The sequence below is a fragment of the Stegodyphus dumicola genome, chromosome 7, assembly GCF_044657685.1.
Source record: "Stegodyphus dumicola isolate Sdum_Otavi_A_Nest chromosome 7, ASM4465768v1".
In the NCBI taxonomy this organism is placed as follows: Eukaryota; Metazoa; Arthropoda; class Arachnida; order Araneae; family Eresidae; genus Stegodyphus; species Stegodyphus dumicola.
The window spans coordinates 75,245,790-75,268,696 of NC_140774.1; the positions used below are offsets into that span (position 1 = coordinate 75,245,790).

At 32.9% G+C, this 22,907-nt stretch overlaps 1 protein-coding gene across 2 annotated transcripts in view; it reads right to left on the reverse strand.

Moving 5' to 3' along the window:
* Positions 1 to 13,976: 13,976 nt before the first annotated feature.
* The window catches only part of LOC118188221 (CKLF-like MARVEL transmembrane domain-containing protein 4), a 191,424-nt gene continuing 182,493 nt past the window's right edge, over positions 13,977 to 22,907 (reverse strand). For both annotated transcript variants that reach the window (XM_085820468.1, XM_085820467.1), the window contains one exon: positions 13,977 to 21,116. The gene's annotated coding sequence lies outside the window, so the exon portion shown is untranslated. The remainder of the gene's footprint in view (positions 21,117 to 22,907) is intronic.

Here is a 22,907-nt window from a genome sequence, read left to right on the forward strand (position 1 = left end):
GAATTTGATTTAAATCATATCAAAGGCGGAGTACATCGAGATGAAATACTACGTTTAGTAAGGAATTATAAGCCAAATAAAATAAAAACATCTGCCCTGAAGATAAGGATAGTGCTGACACATCAACTTCCAATTCATTGCGCACCGCGGCGTCCCCGCAGAGCAGCGTGAAATTGATAAACAGATTTCGGAATGGTTAGAGAAACAAAGGATATGTCTTTATCCAATTTTTGCAGCAATTCCACTTTTTGTTTAATGGACTTCGAAACATACTTTCGCTTTGTAGATCCTTTACATATTAGTAAATATATAGCGGAAATTCTATTTGACATAATCGAAAGTTCAAGCTTACTTTTATAAAATTGGTCTAACAGTCTGCAAAAAATAATAAGCCGGATCCAATTCGAAGATTAAGGAACAACGCAATCTGCAACATTAACTGAATTAGATAATTTTATCTTAGCTTATACCGTCCGTTATACATTAGACGCGCATGCGTAAACATATTTTGGGCACGCGCACACGCATATTCGCAGCCGTAAAGGTCTATGTAAAAACCTACCGTAAAGGCGTATGCTTCAACACGACGCATGCGCAGAAAGTTTGTAGCTTTGAGGTCCGGATTATAGATCATTCCGGATTATGGGTGTGCGAATTAACGACTTTTGACTGTACTAGAATTACTATTTAAGTGTTATTGATCAGTTAAAAAAGTTACAAAGAACACCTCTTAGAAACGCATTTACGCGCATAGCTAATGGACTTGAGAACAATGTTGACGGGGAAAATAAAAATATTGAAGTGATTGAAATTTTATTTGCCCAGTTAGAAGAAAAGTGGAGCGAACTTAATCTTAAGGAAAGGGAACTACTTCTAAAAAAACATGAAAAGTGTTCTCAAACAGATTTTGATAAAGAATATGAAGGTTTTAGTTTGTATGAAGAGCGATTTGTCAGATTAAGGACAAAAGTCCACAAAGTTTTAACTAATGTTAAAATCGAAACCGATTCTCAAATAGATAAAGATTCATTGAAACGGAAGTTTAAGCAGAATTTAAGAATTTAAGTTGTTCGGCGGTGATATCAAAGAATGGTTCTCATTTTGGGCACAGTTTGAGAAGATACATAACGATAATGAAATCGCGAATGAGGATAAATATCAGTATTTATTACAAGCTACTTTAAAATGTTCAAGGGCGCGAGAACTTGTTAAATCTTTTCCAGCCACAGTTGATAGTTATGATAACGTAATACACTGTTTAAAGTCGAGATTTGGCCGAACTGACATGTTAATCGAAGTCTATATTAGAGAAGTTCTTTCATTGATGATGTGTATGAATAGTTCAAATATAATATAAAAATAAAAGTTAAATAATAATAAATTCATTTTAGTTAATGATAACATTTTAATTAATGATAGTTTAAATAATAATAAAAATAATTGATTAATATGCCACAAAAATAATTGAGAACTGATCAAGCATAAAGAAATATTAGCGAAGTTAAAATAGGGAGCGAGGGGCAAATGCACATTACGCTCAAAATCTGAACTTCAAATAATGATTCATTATTATTCAAATAATCATTATTTGAAGTTCAGATTTTTCTAGCTAATATTTCTTTATGCTTGATCAGACAGCCTGGCTCAGTAAAAGTAGGCGGCCAGTGCAACTCTGATTAAAAATCTAGTTATAACCACATGCAGTGCTGATAAGCACCACGTGTTTCTGTGATTCCTATTTTCTTCTTTCTATGTATTTCTTTCTCCTGATGAGGAGGGACCTTTAGCTGCCCTCGAAATCGATTGAGTGTTTCATTATACCTACGCTAAATATAAGGTTGTTTTTTACGGTTTTGATTGTATGTCAAGTTTATGTGATGTATAGCGCGACTAATGGACATGACACTAACGTCTATCTCCTTCTCAAGCTCTCGAGTGGTTGCATACTGATCTTCTTCCACAAGTTCAGACAGGCGGGGCTCATTAACATTAATAGGCCGGCCAGAGCGCTCTCTTTCTTGAATGTCATTGTCCTTGTTTTGGAACTTTCCGTACCAAACCTTCACAGTTTCATATGATACAATATTAGTACCTAAAGCTGTACACATGATTGGTGACATTCTGAAGCTGACTTTTTTCAACAGAACTGAAAGTAAATGAGGGTTTTAATCTCGTAGTGTGATAGTTCTATTTCAGACTCCTTGTACTTAATGATAAGGATTTTGCTTACAAATTTCACAACACAGTGTTCTAGAGCAAATAAATCTCTTTCTTTCAAATGCCAAAAACTGTTTGGCCAGATATGATTGAACAAGCCAACGCAAACTGTTTGCGCAGACGATATATTCGGAGGTGGCGGGAAACTTTCGTTAAAATTCGATAAAAGTATTTTTATCTGGAAAACATAAAATCAAACACTAAAATTTTTAAATTCATTAAATACAAAACTTTGAATACGAACCATTATTAACCAAGTAACTTCTTCAGAACTATTCGATCATTTAGACATGTCTATCAAGGCATTATTATGCTTAAGATATTATTAAAAATGTTTGGGTGTGAAATATTTTGCTGAAAATTTATTGCTGTAAAAGAAATGTTGTAACTAAAAATAATTCTAAAAAGAAAAATTTTAAGCTGTTTAAAATATCAGCATGTTGCAGAACTTATCATAATGGGCACATAACTCTGCCTTTGAAAACTAGTTTAAATTGGTTTAAACACGTCATCATAATGGTTACAAATTTAATACTTTTATCATATTTTAGACATTTTTTGTTTATCTTCGCTTTTATTATTTTTCTTGCATAGTTTTAATTTTGTAAATATCTTATACAGTTTATTTCTTGCTCAAGGTGTGGTGTATTTAATTATGGCAAAGCACACTAGGGCTATCTGCCTAAGGGAAGGGATGCCTTTCGTGGAGGACTTTCTAAGGGAAACTGGCTCGTATACACGTTACACATGGGGAAAACCACGAAAACGCCCATGCAGCCTTCTTGCTCAAGAATTTAAATTTGAGCAAATTTAAATTTGTTAATATCTTGCAACATTTTATTTCTCGCAATTTCTTTACTTATAATGATTGTGCTGTCCAAATTTCCCTTCCTATATATGAGAAATGATCAGTAATATATATAATATTGTTATAGTTACTATGACCGAATTCTAAGTGCATAAAATTTCAGATACTGTTACAGTTTTACAGTATTTATCATAATAAGCCTTATTAGAGGACGATAGGTGCCAGAAAGAACAATATTCAAGAACATAACCTATTGAATTGATTTAAATATACATACTATGGTCGAATAGGTTATGGATTTAGATTTATTTCTTTTCATATATTTCTTGAATAACTTCCTTTTGTGTGGGTGTGAATTTTTATTTCATCTTGTTAACTTCTGATAATATTTAATAATCATTTTATTTGATGCAAACAATTATTTAAAAATATAAGCAATTCTGCATAATTGCTGACAGAAAATTTTTTGCAGTTTATTGCATTTATTTTATTTTATTAATATTTAGTGAACTGTTTAACTTGATGCAAAAAAAATTACTTACCTTTGAGCAAACTATTATTTTCGTAAAATATAACAGGATATAAAATTTTAAGCATTGGGAAACAACATAAGTTTTTTCCAAAAACATGCATATTTTTTATTACAGAAAATGGTTTTCTCCTTGAGAAAATTTTTTCACTTTCTTTTGAATTAGAATAACTGGTTTAAAATGAGATAACTAAATGAAAACAATGGCAAAATAATAAAAATACGTTTTAGTTTAATTTAATAATAAATTATTGTATATACATAATTATTAGGCTCAGTTCATTCTAAAATTTATATGTTCATGAAGTCTAAAATTACGAGTACATCTGTTATTTCATTGAAACACATTCTTTCATAATGTCAGTTCCTTGAAAACATTTCATCTGTTTTATCAGTACTATCTAAGGTAAATTCTTTTAACTACATTCTAACAGAAAATTATTGATTTGGCTTTAATAATCATATAGTAATAATAATCAAGATACAAGAGACAATAACGGCTAAGCGTACCTTACAAAGTTCCACAATGAATTTAAAATCCGCATCTAAAATTCTACATGAAAAAATTGATCAGATATTGATTGATTTCTATCTAAATCACCATGCAGTCTAGTTTAAAAAGGAATTTTTTAAAATACCAAAAGAAATTAATCTATTTAACATCTCATCAAGAGAGATGAATAAAGCAAAAATTAAAAAAAAAAAATATATTTAACATCTCATCAGCAACATTCAAACAAATTGAAAACAAGTTCCAAAGTTCACACTGTTGTCACTTACCTATTTTCTACGTCAATGCGCTTCTACCATGGAAGTTAGAATAGAGGTTAGAGGTCTAACCTCCATGGCTTCTACCGATTTTCGCGTTGCCTGCTATGAACTGGAAATTACACAGACTCTTAAGAAGGGTTTAACTCCCTTTTTATTTCACTTTAGAAATTACAGTTGCGTTCACTTGACGCTCACAAACTACGCCGACCCGGCGGTTAAACAAAAATAGAAAAGTACAACTAAAAATCAATGACAGGATGCATAACTAACGAAGTCACTATTTACGAGGCTCTATAATTGTAACTATCTTAACCGCGTTCTAAGATACAGCTGAGATTCAGAAAACTTTCTGATTAAGAATTTGAAAGATTCAACGGACTGTCGAAATAGGCACACAGGCCGAAACGCGCGGTTCTTAAACTTTCTACCAAGCAACCTTCACGCTCGTGATTCAAGAAGCACACACTTTAATCTCGTTTCCCTTCTATTTAACTCAAATTACTTCTGCTAAAATTTGAATACTCTGCGCGTTCTACTACGATTTACATACTCTGGCATTGGCAATTCCAGGGTTTGACAGGAAAGATAGCTTAAACTTAAAATAAATGTTAGTTAAAATAAATATAAACCCTACAACTTATACATGTTTTAATTTTTCTTCACTATCTTTCTTCAGTTATCCACCCCCCCAAAAAAAAATATTTTCTGCGGACTTTATAAATCTTGGAAGAGCATTATATCCGCCAGTAATAAATACTTTCTTTTCCAAATTCGAGGAAATTCTTGATGAATTTTTTTTTTACTTGGCATTCCTTAGGAATATGTAATGATGTACATACTTTAATTTTCAGAATTTCAGAAGTTATTAGTCTAAAAGTATTATTTAAAAGTGTATTATTTTGTATCACTGTTTCATATGACATATACTGATTCTATATTGAAGTTAGCTTTTCGTATAAAGTTACCTTCTTCTACATAAGCCCGTTAAAACTGACTGGCATAATTTGAGCAAAAGATTTGCATTTTAATTATGCTTTATTTTAACTGATTTTAGATTTAGATCATTAACAGATTAGAACTGATTTTAGATTATTATTATTTTAACTGATTTTAGGTTCAGTGTTCCGCCTTACTTGCTTTGGGAACATTCAAAGACCTGACTCGGAACAGAGAGCTTACTAAAGCTATGTTCAATAAATGTGGGAAGTAGACAAGATACACAGGAAGGGTATACGAAACCCTTTATTTTTCACTCTTTACAATGATTTCCGAACTTCGGAATACAGAGACCAACCACTTGTGGTCTGAACGTAAGAATATAAAAATATTAACTAAACTCTAACTTAACTTTGGAATAACAAACAAGGGCCTCCGAGAAGATTGGCCGTATATTAACAGGAAGCCGTATGTAGTACAGAGAACTGTTAACACTACGATACGTTTAAAATTATCAAGAGGATTAAACCTCTGGCCTGGAAGGCAACCAGCAACCGAGTAAAACTGCTAAGGCAAGCGGCCTGCTTCTACTAACTCCTTCCTCTCTCTTGCTTGGCAAAAAGCCACAACTTAAGTACTTGGCGTTCGCCAGACGAATTTGCATAAATAAGTTAAAGCTTTTAATTCTGGCCGGAAGTAGAAAATAAGAAGTGATAGGAAAGATTTAAAATAAAATAAACGTTAGTAAAACTTAAGATCCTTACATATTTCCCGCCAGAGTTAATTAGTTTGAAACTGAGGTCTAAAACGACCTTGTTGAAAACTTTTAGCTCTAGAATCTAACGCGAGGCCAATCTTTTACAAACATTTTTTTTAAAAAAATTTGTTTTTACATTATCAGCTCCATGGACAATTACTTTTCATCTGTACTGCATCTAAACAGGAGCTTTTAGTTGAAATCTGGTTCCTTCCAGAGATCTGGAAGGAAAACTAGTTTAATGAAATGTTACACAATGAAATGGCAAGTAACATATACAATTATACTTCTCTTAACATTCTTATTTCATTCATGACTATTTTAATTATCTCTCCCCGTGCTCTCTGACATGTGTTGTAAAAGAACACCAAACACGAATGTGTTTCTGTCTACGTGTTCCACACTTCCTCCTACAATCAAAACACTAACGTGTTAAAATTCAACATAACAAGACCTCTTAACACACCCTAATTTCAACTCTAAACCCTGAGGTACTATTCTAAAAGTGGCTAACTCTAAAGTGTAGCGTCAGAGAGCCTAACTACATAATTCAACCTTTAACACATATTCGCCATGCTTTAGTCTTTTTACAGTCACACGAATAAAAAAAAATTTTAACATTCACTTTTACCATATCACGGTATTTCTTAACATTTAAAATAACAGTTCACATTGTATATAAGAACATATCAACATGCCGTTAATTTTACACATTTGAAAACATACATTAGTAGTACATTGTTAACTTCTATTCTTTTCAAAGCAAGTGCCAATTCTTTCTACATTGAAATCATACATTTCAAAAAGTCTTTCAGACTAAACTTCTTTCCTGCTAGAATGTTTTAAATAAAATTTATACAATAAATTTTACAATATTTAAATCTTTGCACAACGCTATTATACATCAACTTTAGTTTTACGCGCGAGTAATTGAAAAACATAATACCAAAATAGGTAACAACTCATTTCTCGCCTTTTTGGCGATAAAGGTAGACCTCACATGAGGTGAAACGTCTTGAAATCTGCCACTTGCAGTAAGAAAGAAAGATTAACTTAAGTTTGCAAAGTAACATAAAGTTTTACTTATCTTTGTGATATTCGGACATTCTTTTCTCTGCCCAGTCCTGGAAGGTAGCGAAGATTCGTGTTTGATTTATCTTCCTTCTTGTGCGGGCTCGCCCTTCAGTTCCTTCCTCTAGGAGCTTTCTTTTCCCTCCAGTTCGGTCACCCTTGAATACCTTCTTTTTCGCCTCTGCCTGTGGTCTTGGCCGTTTGATGGCAGCTGGTCTTGGCGGAACCGGGACACTTCTCTCTCGTTCCTGCTTGGATCTCGTTGCTGGCCGTTCAAATTTTCCTTGTATCTTTTCCTCCGCCGCTGGTGTTCCTTCCGCAATTCGGCGACATTTGCTGCGTAGAGTCCTGTCCGATGAGTAGATCTTCCGTTTGGGAGCCGGGTTATAGTTGCCATTACTTCTCCTGGCTCTCTTTGCATTCGTCGTACTTCTCCCTTCTTCATTCTGGGGGTGGTCGTGCGCTCTCTTTTCTGGTCGGTGGAACGGCTTCTTTTTCTTGTTACCTTCAATTTTCCAACGGGGAAACTTTCTTTTCAATTGCTCCTGCCTCCTAATGGCTTGCCCTTGTGCTTGTCGTTGTTCCACCTCTGGAGCTTGTGCCTGCCTTGCCTGCCGTGCCGGATCCTGCAAAAGATCTTTAAATATTTGCATTTTATTACGGTCATAGTATGGTTTTATCTGGTCAATGTTTGCGGAGCATGTTTCACCATTCCTGGCCTTTAACACCACTACAGCGTGAGTTATTTTTTCTATGACATATGGTCCTTCAAATCGTGGAAAAAATTTGGCAGTTTTATCTTCTGGTGCTGAAGAAAGTGAATGCTTAATTTTTAACACTTCTCCCCCTTCTTTATAAGTTACTCCCCGTCGTTTCATATCATAATAAAGCTTCTGTTTTCTCTGTGCTACTTCAGTGTTCTTTTTTGCTTCTTTAATTAATTTTTCTATATCACCCATTTTAAATTCTGGGGCTCTTTGTTGAACATAAAATAATTTATCTAACGGCGTTATAATCTTTCTGCCTAAAAGTAACTCAGCAGGAGTTTTGCCCGTTGTATCATGTTTTGCGGTCCTAAGGGGCAAAGCGAATTCATTGACATAATTATCCCAGCTTTTATGAAAATTTTTAACATAACTACGGATAATTTTCACTATATTTCTATTGACCCGTTCCGCATATTTGATTGCGGCCGATACGGGACCATTTTTAAATGACGTATGCCCAGTTTTTGGCACATGTCTTCAAATATATTACTTACTATTTGATGACCATTATCCGATATAACTTTTAGGGGAGCCCCGCATTTTAAAATATATTTATTTAAAATAGAATCAGTAACTAATTTCGCGGAGGCTCGTTTTAAGGGAACAATTTCGGTCCACTTACTAAAATGATCAACCATAACAAGGAGATACCGACTTTTATTTAACTGACTTTTTGGGAAAGGGCCCAATAAATCGATGCCAATTATTTCATTTGGAAATTCGGATTTAATACTATTTAGAAACCCGGCCGGGCGGAAATTAATATAATTAACTGCTTGACATGTTGGGCAGGACTGGACATACGCCCTTGTTAACTTTTGCAGTTCAGGAAAATACACTGCTTCGCGTACGCGCTGGATAGTTTTTCGAATACCAGCATTAGAAGCTAAAGGGCTGTCGTGTAACTCCTGCAGGATATTTAATCTAAGACTAGCTGGGATAACAGGTCGAAATTCGTTGTTGGAATTTGTAGTTTTTGTATAAAATAATAGACCATCTATTAGTTCGTAATGGGCCGCCCTATTTCTTATCGCCACAATATCTTGGTGGCTAAAATTTTCAGGATCCTTTAAATACTCTTAAATGTTTCCAAACTCAGGATCCTTACCCAGTTCGGTTATTACAGTTTCTCGGGAATTTATTGTACATGCTGTGAGCATTGCCACCTTTACAGTATTACCTTCTTCATCTATTTTTATTCTGGATAGGGCATCTGCTACGATATTTTCCTTTCCGGGGGTATGCTTGATTACCAGATTATATTCTTGTAGCTTGAGTGCCCATCTTATTAACCTTGGGGATAAGTTTTTCCCTGAGTACAATCTAGTTACCGCCGCATGATCAGAATACACTGTTATTGGCGCCCTTCCAAAATAGACTCGGGACTTTTGTACTGCTAACAGAACTGCAAGTGCCTCTCTCTCGATCGCGAAATAATTTCTTTGTGTTTGATTTAAAGTTCGACTAAAAAATGCCACGGGCTGCTGATTTTGCGAAAGTACCGCTCCTACCGCATAATCCGAAGCATCCGCTGAAATTTCTAAATTCTCATCCTTTTCAGGAAATTTTAACACAGGGGCTTGCATTAATGCTTGCTTTAATTTTTCGAAAGCACTATTGGCTTCGGCCGTCCACGAGAATCTCGCCTTTTTCCTTTTTAATTTTAACAATGGTTCAGCAATAGCTGCAAAATCTTTTATAAAGGACCTATAATATGAACAAAGTCCTAGAAAAGAAGAGAGCTTCTTCGCCGTATTTGGCTGCGGATACTTTTGCACAGCGATTATTTTTGATTCGTCTGTCTCGATTCCTTTCTGAGATATTTTGCTAAGTATTTTAATTCAGGGGCTGCAAATTTGCACTTTTCGACATTAACTTTTAGACCGGCCTCATTTAATAATGAAAACACTTGTCTTAAATCCTGTACATGTTGGTCCAGATTATCACTAGTAATAATGATATCGTCTTAATAGATAAATGTGGACTTTCCAAGAACAGGCCTCAGCATAATGTCCATACATCGCTGAAGTGTTGCCGGTGTCCCTGAAAGGCCAAACGGCATACGCAGGAATGCATAAGTGCCAGACTTGGTTATAAAAGCAGTCTTAGGCACGTCCTCCGGTCTAACCCCTATTTGAAAATAACCAGTCGTTAAGTCTAAAGTCGTCATGTATTTGGTAGACGTTATGTTCCTTAGAATTTCTCCAATAATAGGTAACGGATATACCGGATATTTAGTCATGGAGTTTAATTTACGATAGTCAATCGCGAAACGCCACCTTTTTGGATGTGTTAATGGATAGTCATTGTTTTTCTTACATAAAACCACCGGGCTAGCATAACTACTTGAGATGGGCGTTATGATCTTTTTACGTAACATATCGCTAATGTGCCATTCTATAATTTTTTCTTTATTCTTATCATACCGGTATGCTTTGTGGCTAACTGGCAATGAATCTCCGGTGTCGATACTATGGTTAGTAACTTGAGTAAATCCTGCAATATCAGTAAATAACGAAGCAAATTCACTTACCACTTGTCGGATTCTTTGTTGCTCTTCCTTAGGCAGGTGGTCAAGGTTTAACATTGGCGGTTCCGTTTTTTCTTCTCGAACTGGTTTCATCGTCAGCTTAAGGGACGCTTCATTAAAATCCAGCGTTGCTTCTTCCTCTGAAAGAAAATTTATCCCTAAGATAATATGTGCTTGCAGATTCTTTACTATAAAAAACATAAACTTTACTTTTTTGTTCTTGATACGGACGTATAGCGGTAATTTACCTATGCACTTGCATCTGTCTCCTTGCGCAGCTAACACTGTCGTATTATCCGAATTATATATGCGGTATTTCCGAAAATACTTCCTAAAAAAATCTTCTACCACACATTAACACTGCGCGCCTGTATCCAGGAGTGCGGTGGCTGGGATGTTATTCACCAACACTTCAATCTTCGGAAGAGTCAAATTTTTCACCATTACTGTATTTAACTTGAAGGAAGAGGGGTTTTCTTGGCCTTAGGATTTCCGCACCGTCCCGTCAGCAGAAATCCGTTTTAGTTTAAATCTTGTTTTTTCCTTTCCATGCTTTCCTTCTTTTTCCACTGGCCTTGAGACTTTTTTCCTGGATTGCTATTGAACTGTCGACGTTCGCCGGCTGTTTTTGGATGCTCGGGTTTCCTTGCCCACTGATTCGCTTTGCTTCCGTAGCCGTGTGCTTGACTTTGCTGTGGTCTTGGCTCACCAAGTTGGTTTCGTTGTTGATATTGGCGTCTTCTTTCAATGTCCGCCGTTCTTCTACTTTCAAACTGGATTGCTAGCTCAAATAACTTTTCCAGTATAGTCGGTTTTCTTAATTCAGTAAAGTCTTGTACTTGGGGAAGTAACCTCGGCAAAATCACTTGAATTATCTCAGGATCCGGACGGTTTCCATACAAGAGTTTGAAGACGTGAATTTTTTGTAAAATAAAGCTTGAGAGATTTTCAATTGTTTTCTGGTATATGCTGAAAAGTTCCGCTTCTAATTTCGCACGATCTCTTACGACAGGGAAGGCATTTACTAAGGCAGTCTTGAAATTTTCGTAAGTATAGGTGGGACTTCCCGCTTGACCCAAGAGACTTCTGCCTATGCATTTGAACCAATTAAGAGCTTGGCCCCTCAAAGCGCTGGTAGCTAAGGTGACTTTTTGGAACTCATGCACGGGATACATCATGAAGTGGTCATCTAGTTTTTCCAAAAAACTGGTTACCGGTGAGTTTCCATTAAATGTTGCTTCTGGTTTCATCGAAGCGCGCATGGTCTGGACGATGTAACCAAATCCTTCCAAGGCAGCAGCTGGCATTTCTGGATTTTGAGCCGCTTCTGCAGGCAGCACAGGTTCTTCTTGAAACTCGGCCATGGTTATTCTTCTTCGTCGGGCGCCACTATCAGGTTCAGTGTTCCGCCTTACTTGCTTTGGGAACATTCAAAGACCTAACTCGGAACAGGGAGCATACTAAAGCTATGTTCAATAAATGTGGGAAGTAGACAAGATACACAGGAAGGGTATACGAAACCCTTTATTTTTCACTCTTTACAATGATTTCCGGACTTCGGAATACAGAGACCAACCATTTGTGGTCTGAACGTAAGAATATAAAAATACTAACTGAACTCTAACTTAACTTTGGAATAACAAACAAGGGCCTAAATAACAAAGATTGGCCGTATATTAACAGGAAGCCGTATGTAGTACAGAGAACTGTTAACACTACGATACGTTTAAAATTATCAAGAGGATTAAACCTCTGGCCTGGAAGGCAACCAGCAACCGAGTAAAACTGCTAAGGCAAGCGGCCTGCTTCTACTAAGTCCTTCCTCTCTCTTGCTTGGCAAAAAGCCACAACTTAAGTACTTGGCGTTCGCCAGACAAATTTGCATAAATAAGTTAAAGCTTTTAATTCTGGTCGGAAGTAGAAAATAAGAAGTGATAGTAAAGATTTAAACTAAAATAAACGTTAGTAAAACTTAAGATCCTTACAAGATATGAGTTCTCTTTACTGTTCTTTTTTTTACCATCAATCTCTGCTATGAGGTATGTGTAATAAATTTTAAATTATTAAAGGCATTCACTATTTAGTGCTTGCCTTGCCATGAAAATTCTGTTAGAAAATGTATTTAATTTTCTTCAAAAACTCATATCTTAATTTTAGCTTCGCTAAAGCTTAGTTCTTAACCAGAAATGAATTTTGAATAAGAGGCATTTTCTTAATAACTTGCAATTGCTTATCTTGATTGATATCACGGAATTATGAATCGCCCTGTAGAGTCATTAAGATTTTTGGAGTAGGAGACATGAAAAATGAGAAATGCTTTCGTCGGGATTCGAACCTGGACTTCACGAATGCGCACCGAGTGTGCTACCGTTACACCATGAAGGTATGCAGAAAGGAGGGGAAAATGCCTTATAGCCCCATGAAAGATGTTTGATATTCGACACTCTTAAGAACAATTGGTATGAACTTCTGATTAATTTTATACTTATATTTCGAAAATTTGATACTTAAAGAATGATTTGTCGCAGAAACATACTTATATAGCCATTCATTCTGTAAAACAGGATCATGTTGATACAATTAATTATGTTGTTTATTTGGTACAATTCATAGATTTTTAAGACAATTTCAGTCATTAATAAATTTGTGCATGTAAAAATACTCATCCTTCTAAACGAATCTTCACAGAATCTATTTTCTTCGTGAAAAGTCTGTAGTTTTACGCCCAAGCAAAATTTAAGTGTTTGAACTCCATTTGCTGATAATTAACTAATAATAAAAATGAATATGCTATTACCCAAAACCCTTCATCTGAGCCTATAAATTTTAAAACCAACCTCAGGCTTAATCATAATGAGCAAATTAAACTAGAGCATATCAAAGAAAAATTATTTTCACAGTTTTTAGTACTGTTTTTAAAAAGCTTAAAATATATTTATTTTGAAAGATTTTGGATACGTTGCCAACGAAAGCGAAGAACAACAGCAAAAGTAAAAATGCATTCTGAAATCATTTTGTAAATTTTTGTACTTAATCATAATATAAATCTTAAGTAATTTAAATATTCTTAACGGACTAATTATTACACTTGACACTACCTGCAAAGGAATAGAAGGAATGCTTCTTTGAACATTAAAACACTGTGTGTTCTTATAAATGTTACATAGTTTAAGAAAGAAAACATGAGGTAAAATTCAACTATTTTCGAATAATTTACTCATTTTTGAAACTTATCAAACAATAATAAGCATTAAAATGAATAAAATATTAAAAAAATAATGTTTCACTGTTAATTTTCAAATCTGAAAACATACTTTAGAGTTTCTTACTCTTATTATATTTTATTGTGACCAGACGCTTCGAAAACTTGCGGTAATTATCAACCAGCAGATACATTATCATTTGGAGGCAAGAGAAAAAATAAAATATGAAAGTATAATTGCAGTCTTCTCTGTAACTGAAATTTGTTCCTAAAATTCATGCGATTTGAAGTGAAACAATCACACAGGATTTGAAAACTCGTTTCCTATTAATTATTAAGTTTGTGTCATGTAACTGTGGAAAATGAGATTATACAAGCATCAACACACTGAACATCACATATACATTTATTATATCATGGGATTTCATTTATTTTATATTTGGGAAGCACTGAATTTTAAACATTTTATTGAATTACTTTTTATTGCGTTTTATACATTAAATTACAGTTTCATTTATCGTAATACATACCTCGAGTTATTTTAATTACGGTAATGATTTTTTGCAGGCAGAGGAAAACATAAAAAGGAAAAGATAATTTAATAAATTATTCAGCAATTTAAATGTACCCAATGCATACTGATTTTCGAAAAAAAAATTATAAAAGCTCAGCGAATTAATCTTTAATGATTGGGATGTTAAAGTATGCATAAAATCATCATCATCATTATTAGTATTATTATTTTGCCGTGTGAAACTAACATTTATAGAATTCTGGCCAAAAAATGCCTAAATTTTCTTTAAATTATTTTTATCTCGAGTTAGTTTTCTTCAAGTAGCTGAACCGTAAAAAGAAAGAAGGTTTAGAAATTTAAACAAAAATTGATAATAACATTAAAAAACAAAAATATCTACTTTATAAACTCAGTATGCACTAAGTTCATTGGTTTAAAACGACTTGGGATTCACCAAAAAAGACTGGAAGACTCATAAAAGGCATATATATATAACAAGATATCAAATTAATGAAAAAAAGGTATCTATATGAACATATCTACAGAATTTTAAATTCTACAGTACGTAAGGTGGATAAGAAATGTTCAGTACTCAGTAAATCTACATTCACGACTATACACCCAAATTTTTTGCCCAGTTTTATTTCTTATAAAGGCAATAAAATTTCCACACAAATTACATATAATACATACGAGGCATAAATGATTGTTATTGCCGCTAGGTTCCGTTACTTCAGATAAAATTCGTTAACACGAACGTGAGATCCTTACACAGCAAGAACTGTCCTTACGTAAGCACCAGTGTTCTAAGTTACGAACAGCAAAGTTAAAGAAAGATGTATTAACGGTGGGCAAGTTGATATTAAGCCTATTTCTGGTCAGTTATATTTTCCGATGTGTTATTTCGCGAAATCAAAGCTACAAGTGCATGAATTTGAATTCAATCTGAATTATTATTATTTTTTGAAAAAATGCTTTGCAACATACAGATTTTTAATTATGGCCTGCGATGAGCTGCAGTACTATGTCAGACATATCCCATGTGTTAGAATTCAAGTTCTCTGAATGAAATGAGACTAAATAAAATGTTATTAATGTGCTTATATGTTTTCAAGTTACATATGCCTTTAGCGGACTATTCTCCAATTTTTTAATATTACAATTCTTTACCTGTAGTCTATCACTCTGCAATTTATCTTCCATGTTACTGGGTATTGACAAGATATAATATCGGCAATTTATGTTTCACACTATCTGGCCAATAACGAGTTTCCACAGTGTTGTCATTCGACGAAACACGAAATTGTTATCTTCCTAATTACAACTGTATTAAAGAATTTTTAGCAATTTAGATGTAGTTTTTCGTAACTCCTACATTAACTTTAAAAAAATTTTTTTTTATAATATCTCTAATCAGAATAATTGTTTCATAAGAATAAATTGAGTTTAATTTAAAAAATTAAATTTAAATACATATTTAATTAAATATTCTTTGCGCCATTGCTGCAAGGAATGAAATTTAAATTTAAACAAATTTAAATTCTTAACAAATACGTATAAAAGTAAAAAAGTAAATGTATAAAGCATATACAAGTTGTACATGCGATTTGTAATATATATCACTGGTAATTTTTATAAGCTCTTGCGCTAATAGTTTGTTTACTGAAAGATGTTTCTAACACTATACGATGTGTGGTTTGGTATAATTTTTTTTTTTTTGTTAATTAAAATAGAATAAAAGCGCCTTACGAAAAGTGTACGTCTGTTTTAATGGCAATTCAGGTTAATGAGACATAAAATTTTTATTTGACATTTAAGTAAATAGAAATAAAATATATACATTCTACTGTATGCTAATCAATAACAAATATTTACCTAATTTTAGGACATTAAAGTAAGGTTATATTTTGGCTCTATATCTTTCGTAAACGGAAATTATTTTCATTATTTTATTGAAATAGAAATAAGTCGTTGTGTGTTTAGGCAAATATTAAATTATGTTATTATTCGCAGAGAAGTATAGTTTTTAAACTTTTATACTTACATAATTTTTTAAAGTAAGTTTTAAATGCAGTATTTATTGAAATAAAATATGAAAAATGAAGGAATGAAATTACCGTAGTAATATAATAAACTTGTAGGGAAAGAAGGGAGAACAAATACTCGTATTTTTCGAATAACCGAATGCCTGTTCTGATATTCTACGGTCTACAAATGATACAGCTACAGATCCTAAATATTATTTAAAAAACACTATTAACGTAATATCTTTTCACATACCAACGATAGAACTGTACTCTAAACTAGAAGTGAAAATTTTGCATCTGTGAGGGCATACTTTGGACATGAGGAAAGGTTTTTGATCTGTTCCTATCTTGTTTTGCCACATCATTCTCCTCCATATCATTGAGTTCGGATAATTTTCTATGGAATTGTATCAGGCAGTTATTTTTTCCTCAAAGCACATTCATAAGATGAACTTAGGGATTCTTAAGATGAGCTTAAAGTCACTGAAGTAATCCATTGAGCAGCAACTGGGGAACGATTTCAAGAAATTAAAAAACAGGTTTTGCGTGATATTAGATAGAAAATAACGGCTGTCACGTTTGAGATTTTTCTGATCCAAAAACATGGACATAAACTCGAAGAGTCTTTATCAGTTACTCGGATTAATTTAATTATTCAACTTCAATCCTCTGACTCGGACCTCTTTTTGTGATATTGGTATTTATAAAATGTTAAAAAACAATAGATTTACCGAACAGATTGATTTATTAGGAAATTAAATAAGGAAGGTCAATTTCTCCGCTCATGAGCAATTTCAGCTCATCTCAAAGTTAATTTTATATTGATAAAATAGAAGATACTTGGGGTTAGGTCAAGAATTATTAAATGAACTGTCAGTTATGTCACTGGAAAATCTTGAAAATATTTGGAACTTTCTCTTAGAAATTAATAAACTTCTAGTAAAATTGCATATAGATTTCACAAAACACTTAATTCTGTGTATTAATGATCAGGGTTTTTTTCTAATGAAATTGTTCAATTTTTACAGAAATCGTACGATGAAAAAATATATTAAGTACGCTTATGAGTGTGTGGAAAGGATTCATCGTCTTAAGCTTCAAAACAGTATTAAATTAAATTCAAAATTCTAACAGTTCATTCCACCCCGAAAACTGACGAACAAATGTTTCCTATTGTTGTAAACATTTGCTGTAAAGTGAGTTGAGTGTTATTTGATATGTCAATAAATGTTACGGTTTTTTACTGCTGCATATTTTTCAAAAATATAAGAAAGCTATTTATGCAATTTTGTAATTAATAACTTACTAGAAATTTGCTTTAAAGGTGAGGTAAAGAATTTTTTTAACAAATACACTAATTCACAGAGAAATCGCAAACATGATTTAAAATATCCTTCATTCATAAAATGTAGTAAATGGTAATGAAGTATACGTTCTAATTCACTTAATTTAATTTTTATACCATTACTTGAATTTGAATAGCATTTAATTTATGACATGTATTTCGTGATAATTTTGAAGGTGATTAGCTTTGCAAATCAATCAAATTAACACATCGGACGATAAGTAAATTATAATGAGTGCTATTGCTGTTATCAAGAATCCATACAATAGCTTTTACAGAAATCACAATTTGCAATCTCTAAACATTTGACCCACTGTAAATGATATATCTAACCACTAATTGTGGTCCCAGAATATGCTTAACATTCAAGTCATTTATTACATTATATTTTATATTATTTATTTATTCTTTTAAAACATAGCTTTACATTCTAGTTCTATAAAACAGTTAAGGGCTATGTTACATTTACACTTTGAAATATCATACATCGTTCGTTTCATAGAACATACATTAGGAGCAGAAATATTCGAGATATTCATAGTTCATAAAGCATAGTACAACTAAATTTATCTTGTAAATGATTGCATTACTATGAAACATAACAGTTCTTATTTACGGAAAAAATCATATTTTAAATACTCTTATCAGAATCAGTCAAATGTTTGAACAATTACTTGTTTGAAAATAAATATTCGAAAAATTACAAACCATTTTTTAAACTATTATTTTATTCATTGGTTGTGTAACTCTTCTTATGTTTTTCTTCTATTACGATTTATAGTATGAATTTTGTTTTAGGTAGGGTGGTGCAATAATTATTACGAACAACATTTTGTTGCTACAGTAGAAGAGGTAATATAGTTAAAATTTAAATATGTAATATGGTAAATACACAGAATTAAAAATTCTGTGCATTTATAACAATATGTAAACGTTTTAGAAAATTAAATACATGACAACCTGAATTTCGCTTAGATTTTATTCAGATCTCTTTTCGATTTTGAGGGCGATTAATAGTAGGTCTTTTCTCTTCTAAAACCAAGATACACTAGTTCTGGAAGTCAATAAAACTTGGTCTAAAACCTACGCCAATCTAAGGTCGTTTATTTTGGGATTTTTATATTTTACGTTGGTGTGTGTCTTTTCCATATGCGCAAGAATTTATTTAAAAAATTTTAATCATGAAGAATAAATATTTATTCTTTTAGTATATTCAACAATTGTTTGGTAAAAATCTTACTGACTCCCAATTACATAATTAGATCCAAAAACTGGAAAAAAATATAGATCTTCAACATTTAAAAATACTGGATTAACATTTTAATTAAGTCTATACAAGCCGCTTATCTTTCTTTTTTATTTATTTATATATATATATATATTTTTAGTTGGAATGACACTTTTGGAAGGGTAGCAAAATTAATTAAGGTAAATGAAAGGATTTGATTTAAAAATAAATGCATTTAGAAAAAGAAACTTATAAACGGGGAAAAAAAAAACACCTGCCTATTTATTAAATTCTCTTTATGTAATCCTAAGTCTACATTTAATTTTTGTCAGATTTGCATACTTCCAGAAAATTTCATTTTTTTTTTTTTTTTTTTTTTTTTTTTTTTTTTTTTTGGTGTGTCCTATCAAAAACTGCTACTATTTTCAGTTTGAAGTTTAATATATCACTTAAATATTTCTCAAAGCAGAAACAAAAATAATTATAAAATTAGTAGTAATATAAAAAAAAAAAGCTAATGTAAAGAAAAATGCTGCAGTTGCTAATTTATTCTTAAATGCTATCAAAATATAAAAGGAATGGGGGGAGTTATCGTCTCCTGATATTCTGATGAGTGTTTCATTAAATATTTTGAGTACTTTTTTTTAAAAGATTTGGGCAATATTAGAAATGTTTCTGAGAATAAATTGTAACCGTTTTTTTCTGTAATACTTGTATTGATTTTCTAGCTTAGAAGATCGGAGTTTTCTGTGTGATGTAATTAATCTGCACCAAGATATGATTTGCATATCCTAACAAATGAATAGTCATTCATGATTTAAACAATAAGTTTTTGTAGCAGATACTTTTATACCTTAATATCTTTAGATCTTATCTATAGATATTTTAGGTATAAACTTTGTTAGCAGAAACGTAGACATAAAATAGTGCAATAATTTCACAGACCACAAATCGAGAGTATTAAAGGTGATACTGTGACTCTGTATTTGACAATTGTCATAAACTCTTAAGTGTGTTACAAGCATTTTATTCCTTATAACTGTATGATGTTACTTTTATATATCTTCTACGGGGGAAAAAAAATGTGTGTTTCAACATTTAAAATTATATTTCTTGACACGCTAGAAGAAATGCACCACCCTGATGTATTGCATTATTTAAAAAAGTCGTTGTTGCATAATTTTATGTTCTTATTTTACATTTGCTTCTGGTGCACTAGAATGGGTAGATATAGTATAAAGTATATATAGCACGTATAGTGAAATACACCCATATTAATGATAAAAATTGATGAACCAGCATTTTAAAATCTTGCTGAAATAAGTTGTTCCAAAAAGAAAATCTATTTCATGATATTTCTGATTTCTAGTCAAGTATAGAAGGTAATGGGCATTTGCTGTCAATGAACAAGGGGTCAGCCAAAGAAAAGATCAGTCCTACCAATCAGATGTTATTCTTATACCTTTTAAACAACCGGAGCGAATGAAGTGGAAATATTTTAAGTTCATTTATATACTATTTAATTTTCCTAAGTACGTTTGTTACAATAAATGTGCTCTTTTAGTTGTGTTTTGTGGTAAAATGATGGTATACTTCGCCTAAGCATTCCATTTGGATAAGATTCATAATAGATTTTTCAAGTTTTCAGCGGATGATATTACCCTGAAAGAACTTTATCTTACAGTCTTTTTTTCTCATTTCCATGCTATTCTATAATGTGCTTTGAAATAAAAGAAGCTAAAGAAATCACCTGCAAAGATTATCGTAATGATAAATATTCCCAGTGCACTGCGCTATCAATCGTGATTTTGAAAATTAAATTGCTGAAAAGTTCAGTTTATTTGCTATGTCAGTGGAACATAATATTCAACAGCCAGAAATTAAGTGGCTCTAAACTCATCTCGAATTTGCGCATGCACAGTTTTAAGGAAACAGAGCCTCCTTCAATTTCTTTCAGTCATCTTCCATCGGGGAACATATATAGTTCCTTCTATCACTAGTAGATGGCAGCACAGGGCTACACACAACGTAAACGGTTTGAGGAATTTGCTGAGCTAAAATTCTAAAGCTGCACAGTCATTTAATCACTTATATTACACGCAAAAATAGAGCAGAATCGAAGGTTTGGGATGGAGAATGCCTACACAAGAAGCTTGCCCATGCACAGTTTTTTTTTTTTTTTTTTTACTGAGAGATGCATCGAACTGTAACCGCCGTCTATATGGTGGGCTTTAACCATTTCTAAGTAGTCCTCCGCTGGTTATCCTTTACAACGAAGTTATTGAACTTTACGACGAGCACGTAATTGTAACATGCAACCCGCGTTATTATATGATCTTTACTTTTCTTCTTCTTCTTCCAAATTTCTTGGGGTAGCTGGTAAACGTTGCTGAAGTCCTCGAACCGTCAGCGAGCTAAAAAAAAAAAAAAAAAAAAAAAAAAAATTGGTTACTTTTTATCTTGGTTCATATTAACTGCATGATTTGCATATAAAGATAAAAGTACAACCAGGGGCGCAGCTAGAGTTTCCAGCGCCCGGGGTCAACTGAAGAATTTGCGTCCCTTTCTGTGGGCCAAAAATGGAAAACATTTCATTAAAAAATTTCGTAGCATCAGTTTGGCGCCCCTTGGATGCTGCGCCCGGGGATAGATGTCCCCCCTTGCCCCACCCTAGCTACGCCACTGAGTACAACTCCGTCCGTAACAAAGAGAAACTGTGCATAAAAGGGCATCTGAAATTTGTATAATTGGTGTTATAAAGCGTTAGTAAATGAGGTAAATGCAAAAGCAGTTCAATATGAAATTCAATTCAAAATAAAAAAAAAAAAAGTACAATTCATAACTACTTTTCCTCAACTTTTTAAATGAGAGGAAGGGGTATGTAATAAGACAAAAATGCTGTTCATGTTTACTTATTTTCAGCTAGAGAAAGTCTGGAATTAGGCTTTCCTTGTACTAAATGAAGATTGCTGTTCTAATGGTTCACTTTATAAAAGGATGGAATCATATCGTTAAATACGCTACACTTATATTAAATATTTATAACAACATAAAACTGAAAATCAAGTATCAAATATTGTTATTAAGCACGGAATATCGACATTCTGAAGAAGCGAAAAGAGTTATACAGTGAAAGTTCGGTTCATGAATTTAATTCGTTCGTGAAGGACGTTCGTCAACCAAAATGTTTGCAAACCGAAATTTTCCCAGTAGAAATTAATGAAAAGTGGATTAATTCGTTTCTGGACCACAGATGATTGCACATTTAAATTTACAGCAAAGTTTTATGCACGATTTCATAACAAAATCAATCAAAATCGTTAAACCTAAAATTAAAAAAATATATACAACAGAATAAAATAAACGAAAATTAATTTAACTTTTCTGCATCCATAGGAAGAAGAGAGTAAAAAATATATAAGTAAAAAATATATACAACAGAATAAAATAAACGAAAATTAATTTAACTTTTCTGTATCCATAGGAAGAAGAGAGTAAAAAATATATAAGTAAAAAATATATATTAAAAAAATATATACAACAGAATAAAATAAACGAAAATTAATTTAACTTTTCTGTATCCATAGGAAGAAGAGAATAGGTGGCATAACGGGAAAATGATGAGGAATGTATAATGAAAAGTTTCAACAACAAAAAAGTCTATTTCATGAAAACATCTGGTAACTGTCTTTAAGGGACATCTTATTTTATATTTTCTTTGTCTCTAGGCGCCGCCTGACTCTGCTTGTGATTCACTGAGCATCTGTTTCTTTGAAAATTTTCTCATCGTTGATTTGGTGTTGCGTATTTCTTAAATTGTTTTTCAGGCCCAACAGCGGCCGAGCAGTTAAGTCGCAAAACACTGGTAGTGCGGTCCGAAGTTCAAATCCCGCAAACGGGCTGGCTGCATGGGAAACTAGCTCGTATACACATGGGGAAGGCCGCGAGAATGCTCTGCAGCCAACCCATTCACCGGAATTCGAACCCCGGACCGAACTACCAGCGTTCAGCGACTCGGACCCTCGTGGGTCCACCACAAATTTTACAGCAGTTATACTGCATACGAACTTCGAATTTGTCTTCGCCAGTATCTGGTGTTGTGAATAATGAATTTAGGCTCTGAAGCTGAGCTAGACCTTTTATGGAAAAGTGCTGAATTATTCTGTAACTTAGAGTGAGAAGTTATTTATTCATTCGAGAGCACT